Below are 17,714 nucleotides of genomic sequence, written 5' to 3' on the forward strand. Positions count from 1 at the left end.
TACAGGGATGAGCAACAGAGGCAAAGCAAAGCTTGATCCTGAGGTCCTCGCAGTATTCCCCGAACAGGGCACTTGTGAACTGGGTGTCATTACTGGGTGTCATTGTCGGTGATGATCCTGTTCGGGACGCCGAAGCAACTTGTGATGCTGCAGATGAATTGGACTGTCGTGTTCTTGATGACCTTGATTACTGGGACTGCCTCCGGCCACTTGGTGAACTTGTCGATGGCGACGTATAGGTACTCATAGCCCCGACTGCTCGAGGGAATGGACCCAAGATGTCTAGCCCTCAGACTGCGAAGGGCCAAGACAGGGGGATGGTATGAAGAGCTTGAGCTGGCTGGTGAATCTGCTTTGCGTGGAACTGGCACGCCCTGCAGTGCCGAACCAGCTCGAAAGCGTCCAGGAGAGCTGTTGGCCAGTAGAAACCTTGCCGGAAGGCCTGCCCGACCAGCGTGTGGAACGATGCATGGCCACCGTACTCGCCCTCTTGGATCTTAGTGAGGAGCTCACTGCCTTCTTCCCGGGTGATGCATTTCAGGAGGACACCATCCGTGCCGCGCCGGTAGAGATCCCCATCTACAATGGTATAGCGTTTGGACTACCGTGCAATTCTCTTTGCAGAGGCATCATCCTCGGGAAGGATGTTTTCTTTCAAGTACCCTCAAATCTCATCGATCCACGAGGATTCTTGAGGACTACCGACAAGCACAATGCACTCGCCAGGCAGCGGCACCTTGACGGGACCTCCCACTGAAGGTGTGGCCTGGGTCCCCCCGACTGAGCTCGAGGGTTCCCCTTCATCCTGGTCTGCAGACAGGACGGATGGCCATGTGAGCCTTTCTTCAAAGGTTCCGGTCGGGACGAGCACGCGGGCGGAGGCCAGGCAGGAGAGGTCATCGGCCACAGTATTGTCGCGGCGAGGTACATGCCGCAGCTCCAGGCTGTCGAAGTGCCGCTCCAGCCTCCTAACTTCTGCCATGTATACTGCCATCTGTGGGTCTGAACACTAGTATTCTTTGGATACTTGGTTGACCACCAGTTGGGAGTCACCTTTGACGAGCAGCCGCCGGATCCCGAGACCCACCGCTGCTCAAAGTCCAGCAATGAGGCCTTCGTATTCCGCCATATTGTTTGTTGCTTGGAAATGCAGTTGCACGACATACTGGAGTACTTCACCTGTCGGGGAGGTGAGCACCACTCCAGCCCCCGTGCCCTTCAGCGTGAGGGAGCCATCAAAGTACATGACCCAATACCCGGGTCCGTCTTGCCCAGGGTATGCGGACAATTCTTCATTGTCGATCTCGGGGACCGACGTCCACTCCGCCACGAAGTCGGACAGAGCCTGGATTTTGATTTCGTGGCGGCTGATGAAGTGCAGATCGAATCCCATGAGCTCAACGGCCCACTTGATGATACGCCCGGTACCTTCTCGGTTCCGAAGGATTGGTCCTAGTGGGTATGTGGTTACCACCGAGACCATGTGCGCCTGGAAGTAGTGTCGCAGCTTCCTGGAAGCGATGAGCACTGCATAGAGCATCTTCTGTGCTTGAGTGTATCTCATCTTGACGTCTCGGAGGACTTCACTGACGAAGTACACCGGTCGCTGTATCCGGTGCACCCTGACTGTGCCCTCGCCCGAGGCCTTGTCACAGCCCCCGAGCTCAACGCAGTGTTTGGGGCTTGCCGAAGCCCCGAGCTTGACTCCCTGGTCGGGACCGGTCCCGAGTCCAGGAGGCTGCTCGGGGGCGGCCGGGTGCTCGGACCCAGCACCTTGCCCCGAGCACTCATCATGCTCCACCACCAGCACCATGCTCACGACCTGAGGAGTGGCCAAGATGTAGAGCAATAAAGGTTCGCCCTCGGCGGGGGTCACAAGTACGGGCGGCGAGGTGAGATACTTCTTCAAGTCTTGGAAGGCCTATTCGGCCTCCAGTGGCTAGTTGAAACGATCGGTCTTCTTCAACAATTTGAAGAGTGGGAGCCCCTGTTCCACGAGCTTGGAGATGAAGCGGCCTAAGGCTGCCATGCACCCAGCGAGGCACTGTACCTCTTTGAGCTGAGTTGGGGGACGCATCTGCTCGATGACCCGGATCTTCTCGGGATTGGCCTCAATACCACGACTAGAGACCAAGAAGCCGAGGAGTTTTCCCGTGGGTACCCCAAATACGCACTTCTCGGGGTTGAGCTTCAGGCACGTGGTGCGGAGACTATTGAACGTCTCGGCCAAGTCTTCTAGCAGGGTGGCCCATTCTCGGGACTTGACCACGATGTCATCGACATAAGCTTTGACGTTGCGACCAACCTGCGTATTAAGGGTAATGCAGACGACCCGCTGAAATGAAGATCCAGCGTTGCGCAAGCCAAAAGGCATAGACACATAGCAATAAGTCCCCACCGGGGAAATAAAAGATGTTTTTTCTTCATCCTGTTTGGCCATGCGAATTTGGTGATAGCCCGAATTTGCATCAAGAAAGATCAAAAGATCGCACCCTCGCAGTGGAATCGACAATCTGGTCTATGCGAGGTAGAGGGAAAGGATCTTTTGGGCAAGCCTTAATAAGGCTGGTGTAGTCGACGCACATCCTCAGCCTGCCATTGGCCTTGGGGACGATGACGGGATTTGCTAGCCACTCCGGGTGGAGGACTTCTCGGATGAAGCTGGCATCAAGGAGCTTGTTGACTTGCTCCCGAATGAACTCCTGGCGCTCAGATGCCTGTCGGCGAACCTTCTGCCTCATCGGCCGTGCATGTGGACTCACATCAAGGTGGTGCTCGATCACCTCCCTAGGGATCCCAGGCATATCCAATGGCTGCCATGCAAACAAGTCAGCGTTAGCCCGGAGGAAGGCGACGAGCGCGCTTTCATATTTGGCGTCCAGGTCACCACTGATTCTGGTGACCTTAGACGGGTCTTCGCCCACCGCGACCTCCTTCGTGGGGATGGAGGCGTTGGTGGCGAGTCGGGATTTGGATGAAGAGGGTCCCGGATTCCCCCGGTGTCCTTTGACCTTGGCTCGAGCGGAGACCAAAGCCGAGTACAGCTGCTCAGCGCAGGAGATGGCACTGCCAGTTTCGGCGGGCATGGAGATGGGGCTGGCTGGGCCCAGCATCTTCATGGTGAGGTAGGCGTAGTGTGTCGCCACCATAAACCTGGCAAGCGCCGGGCGCCCGAGGATCGCATTGTAGGGGAGAGGGACCTCCTCGACATCGAAGACGACGTTCTCCGTTCGGAAGTTGTCCCGGCTCCCGAAGGTGACGGGCAACTCGACCAGCCCGAGGTGGAGGGTGTGCCCCGACATCACTCCATAGAAGGGGAGGGACGGCTTCAGACGCTTCGGAGGCGCTTACAACTTCTTGAACGCCTGTTGGGACAGGAGGTTCAGGCCTGCACCCCCGTCGATCAGCACTCGGCTGACCTTCACATTGCATATGGTGGGGGACACAACCAGAGGCAGTCGCCCCACCACCGCAGTACTCATGGGGTGGTCCGCCTAACTGAAGGTGATCGGTGTCTCTGACCACTTCAGGGGCCTTGTGGCTGCCGCGCTCGGGGTTGCCGATCACACCTCACGCCGCATTGTTTTAACGCAACAGTGAGAGAAGGGCATGTACGCGCCCCCATCGATAAAGGAGATGGTGTGCTCGAGCTCTTGAAATCCGAGCTCTTCATTTTCGGGGGTGGCTTTGTCGTCGCCTCCCTTGCGGCATTCCTTGTGCTCCTTCTGGAGCCGCTCCGCGAGACCCTTCACCGACCGGCACTCGGATAGGTCGTGCCAGTCGATTTGGTGGATTTCTCACCATTTCATTGCCTCTGGCCTCACCGGAGAGGGCTTTTTCTCGACAGCCGCTCGGCGTGCCGGCCTGCTTGCGGCGGCTTCCGCCAGCAAGGCAGGGGCAGTGTCGCTCTTCTTCCTCTTTTTTTTCCCACTTTTTAGAGTGGGAAGGACCTGCTTTGTTGGCTGCGGATTGCTCAGGGCGCGAAACGTGCCATGCACGAGCTTCCGCCGCCTTGGTGCACTTGTCGACCAGTGCGAAAAGCTCTGCGGTGGTCTCGACTTCGTGCGTGCCTAGCTTCTCAAGCATCTGCTCGTCGTGGACGCCCTGCCGGAAGGCGACGATGATAGCGTGGGGGGTGATCCGTGGGATGGTATTGCGGACCTGGTTGAAGCGCTGTATGAACCGCCTCAGCGTCTCTCCCTCCCACTGCTTGACGGCATGGAGGTCGCACTCTAGGCCGGGGTGCGCGAAAGTGCCCTAAAAGTTTGCCACAAACTGGTGGCATAGGACATCCCAGGAGCAAATAGAGCCTGGGGGTAAGTTCATGAGACAAGAGTGGGCAGAGCCCCTCAGGGCCACGTGAAAGTAGTTGGCCATCACCTTTTCATTCCCGCCCGCTGCTTGGACGGTGGTGGTGTAGATTTGGAGGAACTCGACGGGATCGATGGAACCGTCGTACTTCTCTGGTAGTTCGGGCCGGAACTTTGTGGGCCAGTTGACCCGGCGGAGCTCACCGTTGAACGCTCAGTAGCCCGTGCCGTATACCTCGACACCGATTGTTCCCCTGGGGGGTTGAACACCGGCGCGCCTGGGAACAACGGCGGTCGCGGGCCCGAATAGAGGAAGCTTGGTCCTCCGCCTCAGCCTCACGACGGGACTCCCGACAGCGCTCGAGGGTGACGCGCGCATCCTTGACGGCCCTCCACTCATTGAGGTGCATGCGGAGGTCTTGAGCTCCCGTCGTGATCAAGGGGTCGGCAATTCGTTTGGAGACCCTCCGGCCGGTTCTGCCGCCACCCGAAGATGCTCCGGCTTATGTTGCACCATTGAGGGAGGTGGCACGGGAACTTTGGGCAAGTACTTGCTGGTGAGCCATGCCCACCAAGTCGACCACCTCCCGTAGCCAACGTCCCTCTGGTGTTTCTCCCGCTGCCTAGACAGGCGGGTGCCTAAGGAGTGCTTGCGCCGTAAGCAAGGCACTCCCAGGGCTGGCGTCACCAAAGTTAAGCTTACGTCGTATCGGCGCTCGGCGCTGTCCGAATGCTGACCTTGCAGCAAGGATGATTGCTGCTTGCTACAGGTTTGGTGGCCCGCCCGCGGTGGTCACGGCCCAACTAGGCCCAGCGCCATTGTCCCCGATGTAGGGAGACGCCGTACGAGCCGGCTGCTGAGGACCAGCAGGAGCCGGGGCCCCCTAGGCCTCGTTTTCCATTTCCTCGTTGGAGTCCGAGTCAGTGCACTGAAGACGATGTCCGCCCGCCATTTTTCTGCAAAAAACGAGGTTGATTCAGGGATGCAACCCCCCTACCTGACACGCCAGCTGTCGGTGGATGAACACCGCAAGCGGGGATCCTGAGGGACCCCCTTTGAGATTCGGCACGGGGGCTGGTCCTGGATCTACCTCGTACGTGGGGTTAATGCGTGTGGGACTTAGGCGGGATGAATCGTTGTCGGCTAGTAGTAATGAATGCACCAAGGGTTTAGACAGGTTCAAGCCGCACGGAGGCGTAATACCCTACTCTTGTTTGTCTAGTGTATTATCAAAGCTCTTCGAATGCCTTTCTCTGGATCTCTAGCACTCTCGTTTTTCTCTGTGTTACAAGGTTCGGGGCCTTCTGAAGTCTTGAGCTTCCTTTTTTTCCGTCTACCGGGAGGGAGGCCCTCTAGGGTGTGCCCAGAACGAGGGCACAAGTTCCCGTAAACAATAAATGGAAAACAACCATCATGGGTCTACAGTTGATGTTACAGAGGGTTGAAAACGCACCCCTCAGATGGTCCCATCGGTCTTCACGTCCCAACCTTAGCAGGCATAGGGGCGTCCACCGGCCAGCCTCTGAGTGCTCTCTCATGCCCGTCTGGTCAGAGTAGGTCTGACACGGTCTGATGCAACAGGGCGATAGGCGATAAGCCTCAAGCCTATCGAAGATATCTTCAAGCCGTCTTTCTTTATGGGACCCGCGTGGGGACATACGATGAGACCCGCTGCATTAATTGTTCCCACGCCCTCCTGCCAGGCAGTGGCAGGGGCTGACGTATTCAGTACAGCAGGCGTGGGGGAGAGCGGCTGGATGTGACCGCCCACGCTCCCCATTAAATGCAGCATCGGGCCTCCCACCGATTGACACCTCATCATGGAGTCCCTGCGGGGTCCACCGGCATGGGGCTTCTCAGGTCCTTGGGGAACTCTGGGTACTCGGGGACCAACTGTACCTGGCCTCAAGCGCCCACTCCCAAATCTGGCTCTTCTCGGGTCCTCAGGGCACTCTGGGTAGTCGGGGACCAACTGTTCTTGGCCCCAAGCACCCCCTCTCGGACCTGGCTCTTCTCGGGTCCTCGGGGAACTCTGGGTACTCGGGGACCAACTGTTCTTGGCCCCGAGCACCCCCTCCTGGACCTGGCTACTCTTGGGTACTTGGGGCACTCTGGGTACAAGGGGACCAATTATTCTTGGCCCCGAGCACCCACTCCCGGACCTGGTTTCCCTCGGGCCCTCGGGGAGGTGGTCCCCGAGGGAAGGTGCCATGTGGCACTGCACTATCCTGGCCTCGGGACTCGGGAAGCCCCGGATCCCATATCACCGACAGTGGTGGTAGCATGTGTTGGAGATCTCAGGGAATCCAGCAATGTGTTGGAATCGAGTCACTGCCGCGTAGTGTAGCGAATAGACTTTTCAGTGCTACCGCTAATAGGCCTATACAGTCTAGTGAATAGACTTTTCAGTGCTACCCCTAATAGGTTGGTGCAGTTTAGCAAATAGATTTTTCAGTGCTGCCCCTAATAGGCTAGTGTAGTCTATCGAATATACTTTTCAGTGCTAGACTCGAGTCACGGCTGGTGCAGTCTAGAGAATAGACTTTTCAGTGCTATCCCTAATAGGCATTGCAGTCTAGCGAATGGAATTTTTTGTGCTACCCCTAATAGGCCGATGCAATCAAGCCAATAGGTTTTTCAGTGATGCCACATTTGTCCACTACCATCGGGACTTCTCTATATAAACAAAACCCAATCGACTCTATACTCACACCTCTCATGACATCAAATTGAATCGAGGCAATTACGTATCCTCATCCTCTCGATGGCCCCATCGATCCACCACTGCCACACCCCATTTAGATGTCTATGGTAAATAATTCTATGGAAACCATAATGCTCTTCCTTGCTCATTTTGGCCGCCATGTTGACATGGAGATGATGTTGTAGTCCAAGTTTATGAGTATTTTGGTGATGTAGGCTTCTGTTTCTTCCGTTGTTCACATTTTAGAGTACAAAGAAATAATACTCACTTTCTTACCAATTTTATAAACACGATTTCTTATCTCATCTATCACTTTTTCTAGACAGATGATTGCAGTTTCACATACTGGATTGACCCATAGATAGAACCACACATTGAAGAATACAAGTTTATGAGTATTTTGGTGATGTAGGCTTCTGTTTCTTCCGTTGTTCACATTTTAGAGTACAAAGAAATAATACTCACTTTCTTACCGATTTTATAAACACGATTTCTTATCTCATCTATCACTTTTTCTAGACAGATGATTGCAGTTTCACGTACTGGATTGACCTATAGATAGAACCACACATTGAAGAATACATCCATCATCTGCACATCATTATCGAGGAACTACAGGAACAATTGCGCCAAGAGTGAGCCAACAATATCAGAAGACGATATATCCTGCCTCGCATGGCAGGTCGGGGAACAACTAGAGTAATGTGGATGCATTTTAGTGTTCGACCAAGGATTTGATTTTGTATTTGACTTGTAATGTGCAAATTGTAATATGTACTAAGGAGTAGTTGGGATTTGCCTATCACGTAACACTTCAGATATGTACCGAAGGACAACCAACATAGTATGTTAATATAAGACACTAACCATGACAATAATTACACATGAAGTTCATAAATAGTTTATAACACCAACAATAACATAAGATCATGAAGCTAAACATAACCTAGTAGCCTATAGGTTATGTCCTCTCTTGGGGATGACCCTCTGGTCGCATCAGCCCTCAAGACCTTGTGCCTCTGCGCTCTAACCTAGTCAGCTGAGTACGTCAGCGGCGACGGTGGCACGATCATCCGCGTAGGGCGTGTAGCGGGTGGTGGAGTGGTGAAGTTGTACTGGGAGGGTTATGTCCTCATTAGTGGCACGCAAGGTTGCTACAATGCTTTGAGCTCATCACTCTCTCCGAAGATAAACTCATACCCAGTGAACTGGCAACCCTCCCTACTGAGCAACTCCATGTAGCTACCCTACGCCTCTACATCCCGTAGATCGTCGATATCTACACATGGAACAACGAAGAACTTGGTTATCATAGATAAAGTGTTAATTACGTATTGATTATGCATTAACACAATAACGTACCTAAGCCAACAACCGCGAGAAGTCGAAGGACCTGAGTCCATTGTGGAAGGCTATGTGGACCCGCTCTTGGCGTAGAAGTGGTCACCGACACCGATGAAGGCTGGCTTGGATGTTGTGATGCCGTAGCGGGGGTCACTGGCGCTGGAGAAAGAATGCCTAGCCCAAGCACCACTATAGTGAGGGTCAATGGCTTCGTAGGACTACTACACTGAGGGGCCACCGTAGTTGTGTTGAGAAGTCAGGGTGGAATACGGTCTTGAAGGCTCGGTAACGAATGTTGGACGTACCGGCAGGTGCGGTAGCAAACATCGGATGTACAGGTGGGTGCGGCGGCTCGGCGAACATCACAGACAGGCATACTGGGAGAGGAATGGATGCACATCCTCCCATATCAACATCTGAGGATGACATGCAGCTGAGCACCCTGAAGACCTAGTTCACCTGGTGGATAATCCGCCCTACTAACGTGCCAACTTCCTGCTTAGGGGCCTTGAGGTCACTGTCGATCCGGAGCTTGGTCGCTCATGCCTCCACCTCAACCTGGTGCATAATGTCCCTCTACAAAGTCAAAGTTTGATTTCATTACTCAAATTTTTTAGCAACAAGTGTAGTAAATGAGGAGTTGTGTAGTTTGTATGTACCTCAAGCGAACGCGTCTGATCCCTTTGCGTCGGATACATGTTGTGAACATTGGGGACGTCACACAGAAGCTCCGACGGTGTGTATGTAACCCTAGTGCGCGTCCTAGTCATGAACCAAGCCAAGTACTCCATGTGCTCCTCCTCCAAGTGCAGCCAATCCTCGTCGACGATGTTCGCGAAAGCACGGTCCCATTTGTCAACCCACCTCTACACACAAGTCGCAAACGTTCTCATTCTATGAGCTCCCCTATGCGTCAACCTAGAAAAACATAAACAATTGAGTTAACATGTTGCAATGTGTACAATGAAAAGATAACTACATTGTTATGTACTTGGGTACGTTGGCATGCACCATCCTAGTCAACGGGATCAGAAATGGCTGGAACTTTCTGAGCTGCTGCATCACATGACGCGGTGAGTACTCCTCGGCATAGATGTCACAGACCCATAAGCATAGCACTGAAAGTCCAAGTGGAGCGCGTCGATGTATATCCTCCTCCGTGTACGGCCTCCGTCAGACATCATTCACCATCAACTCATCGAACTGGTAAACGAAATCTGGGTACGCGTGGTGTCTTGACACTGGGCCAAGAGGGTTGTGCGTGCAACCTAAGTTAGACAGACAAACAAAGCAAGTAATTAACAAACACATGCAAAGTTTAGAGCTGTTACCCATCACCTGCACCGCAACGATCCCATCGTCAAGCCGTCGACGCCATCCATAGGGAACTGATAGGCACTTGTAAGGGAACATGTAGGCTACACTATCCTAAAACAAAAAATTTCTACCGCATTCACCTAGGAAATAATGCTAGTAAGAGATCATTCTAGACACGCAGTGAAGTGGATGAAGAGTTGGAGTAGACCGATCCAACGTCGTGCGCATCACACTCCTCAACCAGCTCCTCGATTAGCTCCACGACTAGCTCCGCACAAGTGGTCGTTCTCCTTGACTAGTTCCTCGACTTGCTCCGAGCAGGTGCTTCGAGTTCACGACTAGTTCTGAGTGGTCGTGTCATGTTCCACGACCAGTTTTGAGTGGTTACATCGTGTTCCTCGACCAGTTCTGAGTGGTCGCTTCGTGTTTGTGATCAGCACCGAGTAGGTATGTGAACCAGCCAAACAAGTCCTCAACCAGTCAAGCAGTAGCGTCATGATATTTACGCCGAGGAGATCAGCATCGCAATAGTAGCAGCGCCTCTACAGTATCCACACGTACTGGGTAGGATCACCATGCGCTGGTGGGCTAGCACCGCGCACGGCTTGGGTTTTGGGAGATCGTGTGAAGGGTTGCATCTAGGGTTTCGGAGTGGCTCACCCATGCCAAATCCCATGCCTCAACTTATATAGAGCTCGCTAATGGGCTCCCACATTGGAAGCCCTTTAGGACTCTAACTCCTCGTGGATCACAATCCAATCAAACTCATATACAAATCTAATTCGTATGTTTTGTTCCAATCCATTAAGAGTGTGACCCATTAGGTTCATGTAAAAATAGCTATGACTCAGAAACCCTTTCTAAACCGAAATCAATAGTGGTCCCTAGCAGGACATATTAACTTCCGAATACACATAAAGATCTGACTGGCTGAACCTTGATATACACATGCACCTTCCCTTTGCCTTACAATATCAATCAAGCTTAAGGCGAGATACGTGCCACCCTTAGGATAGCTCAACCATTCACTTGATCAAGTAGTGGATTCATTGTGATTAACTCTTTAATCATATATTGGTATGGCCATGCACTTTCTCAATCCAATTACCTCGAGGGTCCCAAAGAATCTCTCTTGTTATCAATGGGCAAATTCCATCTTGATCGCTCACACCTCACGAATAGTTTCATGACAAATCTAAAAACTACATTTATGACTACCTTCACGAATAGCGTTTGGCAACCCTAAAGTATGTCACTACACATTCTGGGAATCAATGATGATCTCAGGTGTAAGGATCCTATAGGTGCACAATTTGAGATAACAACTAATGGCACATGATAAATAACAATCTCAACAGTATCACAAGGTGGGTCTATCAAACATCATGTTCCCTAATATAAATATTCACATTATTAATTCGGTATCTCTATACCTATGATCCGTAAAACATGGTCATCAATCAATACATGTGCTGGCCTTATGAATCATCACAATAATATGTGACCAAGGATCAACTTAGAATAACATCATGTTACAAACAAAGAGTTTCATGAATAAGTCACATACTTGCTAATCAATGTAAATAATAATGATTCTTGAAATAACACATTATTCAGAAGTACATAAAACAAACATGATACAATCATCTCTACGATTGTCTCTAGGGCATATCACCATTAGCACTGTGATCCACAAGGGGCATGCCGATGGCGATGCGCTCGTAGAACCATATTTGAAGCAGCAGGGGACACCCAGTGAGAATGGTGTTGTCATCCGTCTTCGTGCATGCGTCGCATAGGTCATGGTATGGCGTTACTAGCACAGTAGAAGCCTAGCTGTACTGAGGGACCTCTCTCGGGTCGGCGTCTGCACCTCTCTAGCGTAGGACTCAGGCTTCTTGAGACCGTGTCGTCGTGGGTCTCAGTGAACATGACCCACTTAAACAACCACAGGAGGTACGCCTCCAAGTGACGGGACACATCCTCGTCGCCTACCAATGGGTGTATGTTTTCTGCCTGTCAAAAATAAATAATTACTAACATCTTCATCTATTACTAACGTAGAGGAGATGACAAATTAATCCAAGACTTACGTATCACAAACTGATCGAGAAAGGCCTTCGTTAGTTAGTGCTTCTTGATCCCCGAAAAAGCCCTAAACAGGGCTAGGTCGTCCCTCTGTTGAAAGATGGAGAAGCGTCTGAGCAGGTCATCGCACCATGCCACGCCAACGTCTCTAGCGCCCACAGTGACACGCGCGCAAGGCAGGCCCATCAGGAGCAAAATGTCCTCGTGGGCACCATATCACCGCACAGGAGGTGAAACATGTATGTTTCAAGATGCCACCTATCGACAAGTGCCACAAGCAGGGCCCGGTCGTACCTGAATAGGGTGGCTGCCTCCGAGCCCCCTGACCAACACATCCACCTCCACCAAGCCAGCACAACGGAAGTTGCCTAGTAGCACGCAACCTGCAACATATCAAAATTAGCGACGAATATGCAAAACAAGCCGTATATACTGTTAAATTGAAATTGTACAAACCTCAGGATCCAGGGCGTCAACCCTCATGAGCTCCTCCGGCCCACGAGATCATAGTATCGGGAGATCCATAGCATGCACCGTGATGCGGTACGAATGGTGCCTAAGGTCGAGTTGAGGGTCAAGTAGCTCGAACTGCGGCATACCCACTTACTACAAGTTATTTATAGTATTATATGAAACCAAACATAGAGTAAGAAATAAGCATCCAAAATATAACATAACATAATTGAAAGTTCAAAGCGTACACAAATATGTTAACGAAAACCAACATAACACATTGCAACCTCAAACATACTAGAAATCTCAGTACTAAAACAGTTTACTACAATGTTGTGCACGTGAATATCTATCACAACATGAATTACAACATATAACTCAACAAAGCAGACGATCGATGACCACGGGACATCTCCCATCTGCACCTGACCCAGAAGGACCTGCTTCCGTGGGTTTAACACGGGTCACCAACGGTGCATTTCTTGTAAGTGTGACCGGTGACATTGCACTTGCTATACCATTTCATGCGACGCCCGATTTATGCTTTGTCCATGTCATTATGGAGCCTCGTAGTCCGGCGCCATCCTGTCTTGAGCTTCTTCTTGTAGGGATTAGGAATGAAAACACAATCAAGCCCAGGTTCCTTTGTGAAAGATCCACAAATCCCAAAACTATAGATTTCATGGTTCCAGGTATTAAACAGAGCTTCTTCTTGAAGTAGTTAGAGACGTATCTCCGAGTCCTCATCTGCGTCACGGCACATGTGGCAATCACATGAGAGCATTGCTTGTGCAATAGCATCAGCTTGTAGCAGGTGCAAACGCACCTGTCATCAAAGATGGTGTACTCTTGGATAACTCTCTTATGCTTACCCCCATCCTTCCTTTGTCCATGCATAGAACTTCATATATGTGCTTTGAAATTTCCATGATCTTCACCAGGTGTATATTTGCCTTCTCTGTCTTATCTTCCATGTACTTAGTCATCTTCGTCCCATAAATTAGACGAGCATCATTCAACACCAGGTGCACTATGGCATAGTGGTACTTAAAATATTTGCACGTCCCTTGAAGTATGAACTATACAATACTTACCAGCGGTAACCCCCTCAGAACTTTCATCACCTAGTTATAAACCTCTGCCAAATTTGTAGTCATAATGTCGTACCTAGCCCCATTTGTGTCATAGAGCAGAGCTCACTTCTCCTTCAGCTCATTGTCAAACCACTCTCTAAACAACCTAGTAGATGACTCAGTCCTTCGCGTTATGCCATCTTCATTATCTATTTGGATGGAATCAAGAGGTAATGGTTCATCCTCTAGTCCCCTCACAGGTCTCCCTGCACGCTCATGTGTTTGCTTCTTCATCAGCTCATCCAATGTCTTAAAAAGAGCATCAAACTTTCGATGTTGGTTTTGATCACATAGCCTCTTGAACATGTTCATGAGGTTCTTGTTTTTGAATTGGCGGTAGAAGTTTGCACCCAAATGCCTCATGTAACACCTACTCTGCAAATCTGGCCACACAGGTCCTGTCACGCCATTGACCAATCTATTTTGTAGCTCTTGAATTGCCACGAGCATCATAGCATGCTGGTCATGTATGAGGCACACATTCGATCGAGTATCAACAATTATCATCTTGATAGGGTAGAGGAACCGGTACCAACTGGTGGTGTTCTCACTCTCTACAAATGCAAATGCCAACGACAGAACTTGGTTGTTCCTATCAACCCCAATATCAGTTAGGATCTAGCACCTGTACTTCCTAATAAGGGAAGTGTCGTTGATGCACAAGATAGGCCAACAAGACTTAAAAACTTTGATACATGCTCCTAATGCGAAGAAGCAGTTTGGACAATAATGCGTACTTATCAATATCGTAATACATCCCCGGGTTCCTTCAAGCTATGGTTTGCAGCAAGTGTGAAAGATTGTCATATGACGCTTCATAGGTCCCGAACCTCATCTCAAGTACCTTCCTCTTTCCTCTCCATGCCTTGTTGTAGCTGATAGTGTACTTGTACTCCTACTCAATTTGCTTGATTATGGACCCTGGTTCGTAGTTCAAGTTGTTCACAATATGGGCGTACATCAGATCGACGACAAAGGCTGCGGTGATGTTCCTATGGCTGGGATCAAGTTCGTCCATGGTGCAAGTGTGCTCCACCACTATGAACACCTTCCAGTACTCAACCCACTTCCCCTTGAAGCCGTGTACCCGCCACAAGAAACCCTCCTTTACGAACTTGACATCATATTCATTCTTACTTGACTTAACAACATAAAACTGCCGATGAAGCGATGTCACCCATTGAGTCACAACATCATTCATGGCCTTATTGGTAGGATACCTAGCACCCTCGGTCACCTCATTCTGAGTATACTCACAGGGCACCTGATTCCCCTCATGCACCATATGGTTATTAAAGTTAGGATTATCCCAGTCCACAAGAACAAGAGCATCATACTCATCATCTGACATGTCATACTCAGGACATTCATCTGCCTCACAATCATCCTGTTCAATATGTTCAATTAGAGAAGCGATTCATTCCCCCTCATCTGCCTCATCGGTCAATTCAGTCGGATAATCCAATGAATGTCCACCATCCAGATCGATGCTGTCATCCTACTCCTCCTCATCACCCTTCTCCTCTGCGTACCCCTCCCTCCATCTTCCCAACTGTCTCCTTATTCTTCCATTGCACAAGCAATATAGAAAGCCAACCTCTTTGCACAACATCCTGCAGGTACCTCCTCCATACTTTATCTTCCCTATGCGGGTACACCTTCCAGTACACATCATCTCTCAGATGGTTTCCCACAATACTATGGTCATTTCTTGAACATCGAGATCTATTGCCGACACTTTTGTGCATAGGTCTGGAGATACCCTTGTCTATTGATTGAAATATGAATAATTCTACCCCTTTCAGATCATATAATATTTCACTATCCCCATAAAAAATCCTGAACTGTCACAGGTCTGACATACCTGGCAACCATCGATAAAAACCCTAACATTATCATGACAGAACAATATAATTATAAAAAACTACATCCACAATGAAAAATTTATTACAAGTTAGCCCCAACATGTATTCTATAATGTAACAAAATATTTTTGAATTGCTGCATCAAACACCTCTAAATCCTATATCTACTACATAACTTATGACTATAATATGTCTAAATCCTACCTCTAATACCTAACATATGTCTAAATACTACATCTAATTACTAAACTATGCGTACAAATAAGATCTAATTGCTATACTATGTCTAACCCTAATTCTAAACATAGATTTACATCCTAACCTATGTCTAATGACTATCTTAATGGGTTTGTAAAAAAAATATAGTTCTAAACTCTAACCTATGTCAAAACCTAACAATAATAACTATCATACCGGGTTTATAAAAAAAACTAACATACCTCTTTATTTTAACAGGACTTCACTGCAAATTTCTTCAACCCCTCCCCACCCTCTCCCTCCCCCTCTCCCTCTTTTCCTCTCCTCCCTCTCTCGGCTAGGTGCGGTGCAAATGGTGGGCTGACATCGGCAGGGGCGTGCCGGCGTTTCTTTATACCCGGATGATCTTGTCCATTGAATGAGCGAGACATTCTGGGTTGCCTTACCCGGTGTCGCATCTACGAAGATCTCGCCCGTTTAGTAGGCGATATGAAGTTCTCATCTACTGAATGGTCGAGACCTTCTTTAAGCACCAGGACTCACAATGTCTCGCATGTTTATCGCATGACATCTTATTCTCGCTCAATAAACAGATGACGGTAGCTTATTCCTGTCAATTTTTCAAATGAACGTGTAATTTTGAAAACATAAAAATACATAAAAAATTCTCAAATGCAGTCCATGCTCGTGCGGGCAGGCCGTGACGCATCGGCGAGTCTCGCATCGTCTGCTCAGTGCCCGCCACCGGCGGAGATCAGGTATAACTGGCCATGCCTTCAGGAAGCGTCGTCGTCGTCATTTCGTTGGCGGCGCCTTGGATGCCTCCTCCCCCTGTGGCCCGTGTAACGACAGTTCCTTCCACAGCGGCAAGGATGGTCCGTACACGCCTCTAGGGACGGAGGAGTTCGCGGTAGAGGAGGACCGCACCTCAGACGAAGCCATGTGGGCCTTGTACGAGCGCTGGTGCAAGCATTTCGACATGGAACATGACCACGACGAGATGAATCGCTGGTTCAACAGCTTCATGGACGTCATGCGACATGTTCGCCGAGTGAACAATTCTGATCTACCCTATAGATTGGAGTTGAACCAATTCGCCGACGAGACACCAGAAGAGAACTGCGCTACTGCGATGCATGAAGAAGATGTCGACCTTCCTCAAGCTAGTCCAGGGTTTGCTTGGACATAGCGTAGATCCTTCAGATAAGGACATAAATTCTGAAGTTTTTATAAATGTCTATGTTCTTGTATTATGATTACATATATTCTTCAACATATGGGATGTTCCATGGGTGAACAAATCTCATTTGGTATGCATATTAGTCCTCTGACAAGGCTCCTCAAGCTTCGACCAGTTTGTGGATCCTTTTGGTGAAGAGACCTTTGTAAAAAATTTGACCTTTTTTTTCAGAGGGCTTGCATCGTGCAAAAGTGGGTTTGGGAGATACAATGCTATTTTGGAAGGATGTTTGGGACTTTGGTGTACTTGAATGGACCTTCCCATATCTTTTCTTCTTTGCAAGAGATCAAAATTGTTTAGTAGCAGAGTTTATGGGACAATATCCAGATTGGGAGGGCCTCTTTACGCTCCTCTTTTCAGCAGGCCTCTCTCTTTTATGCTCACTTAACTCTCCGATTTGCTTGATGATTGGGAAAGGCAATCACAGTCAAATGATCAATGGTTTTATAATTTGGGGCAATGACTTTTATACTTCAAGTGAGGTTTGTTGTTACATCTAAAACCCTAATATAGTCATTAAGCATGCATACATATCATGATATTATGCTTCAAATAGTTGGTTTTAATTGAAGTAATTTAAACACATATCGAAAATGTTATGTTAGTGATCAATGCACGTTTTCACCATATATATTATCAGTGAAAATCGTTTAGAGATAGTTAGGAAGACCCTAAAGTCATTTAGGAAGGAGAAGATAAAGAAAAGAAAGAAACAGAAAAAAACGAAGTCTTTCAGCATGTGGGTCTGCTCATGGTCTGACCGAGACTCTTTGCGGTCTGACTACCAAAGCGCAGAGGCACCACTTAAAGCCATCGACCAACTCTCTCTCGCTATCCCTCGTTCATTCACTCCCTCACTCTCTCCCCTTCACCAAACCGAAAGAGAATATCATCTCGACCACCTCGACAGTCGGAGATCGATGGAGAGAACTTCCCCGAGCTCCCCGAAGGCTTCCCTAAGCTCCTTCCCGCCGTCTTCTTCGCCAGAGACGCTTCCACATGACTTCTTTGACCTCAAGGTTAAACCCCACCCCGAAGCTTGATCTTCGAATTGAAGTTTC

The sequence above is a fragment of the Phragmites australis genome, chromosome 20 (assembly GCF_958298935.1).
Source record: "Phragmites australis chromosome 20, lpPhrAust1.1, whole genome shotgun sequence".
Taxonomy (NCBI): domain Eukaryota; kingdom Viridiplantae; phylum Streptophyta; class Magnoliopsida; order Poales; family Poaceae; genus Phragmites; species Phragmites australis.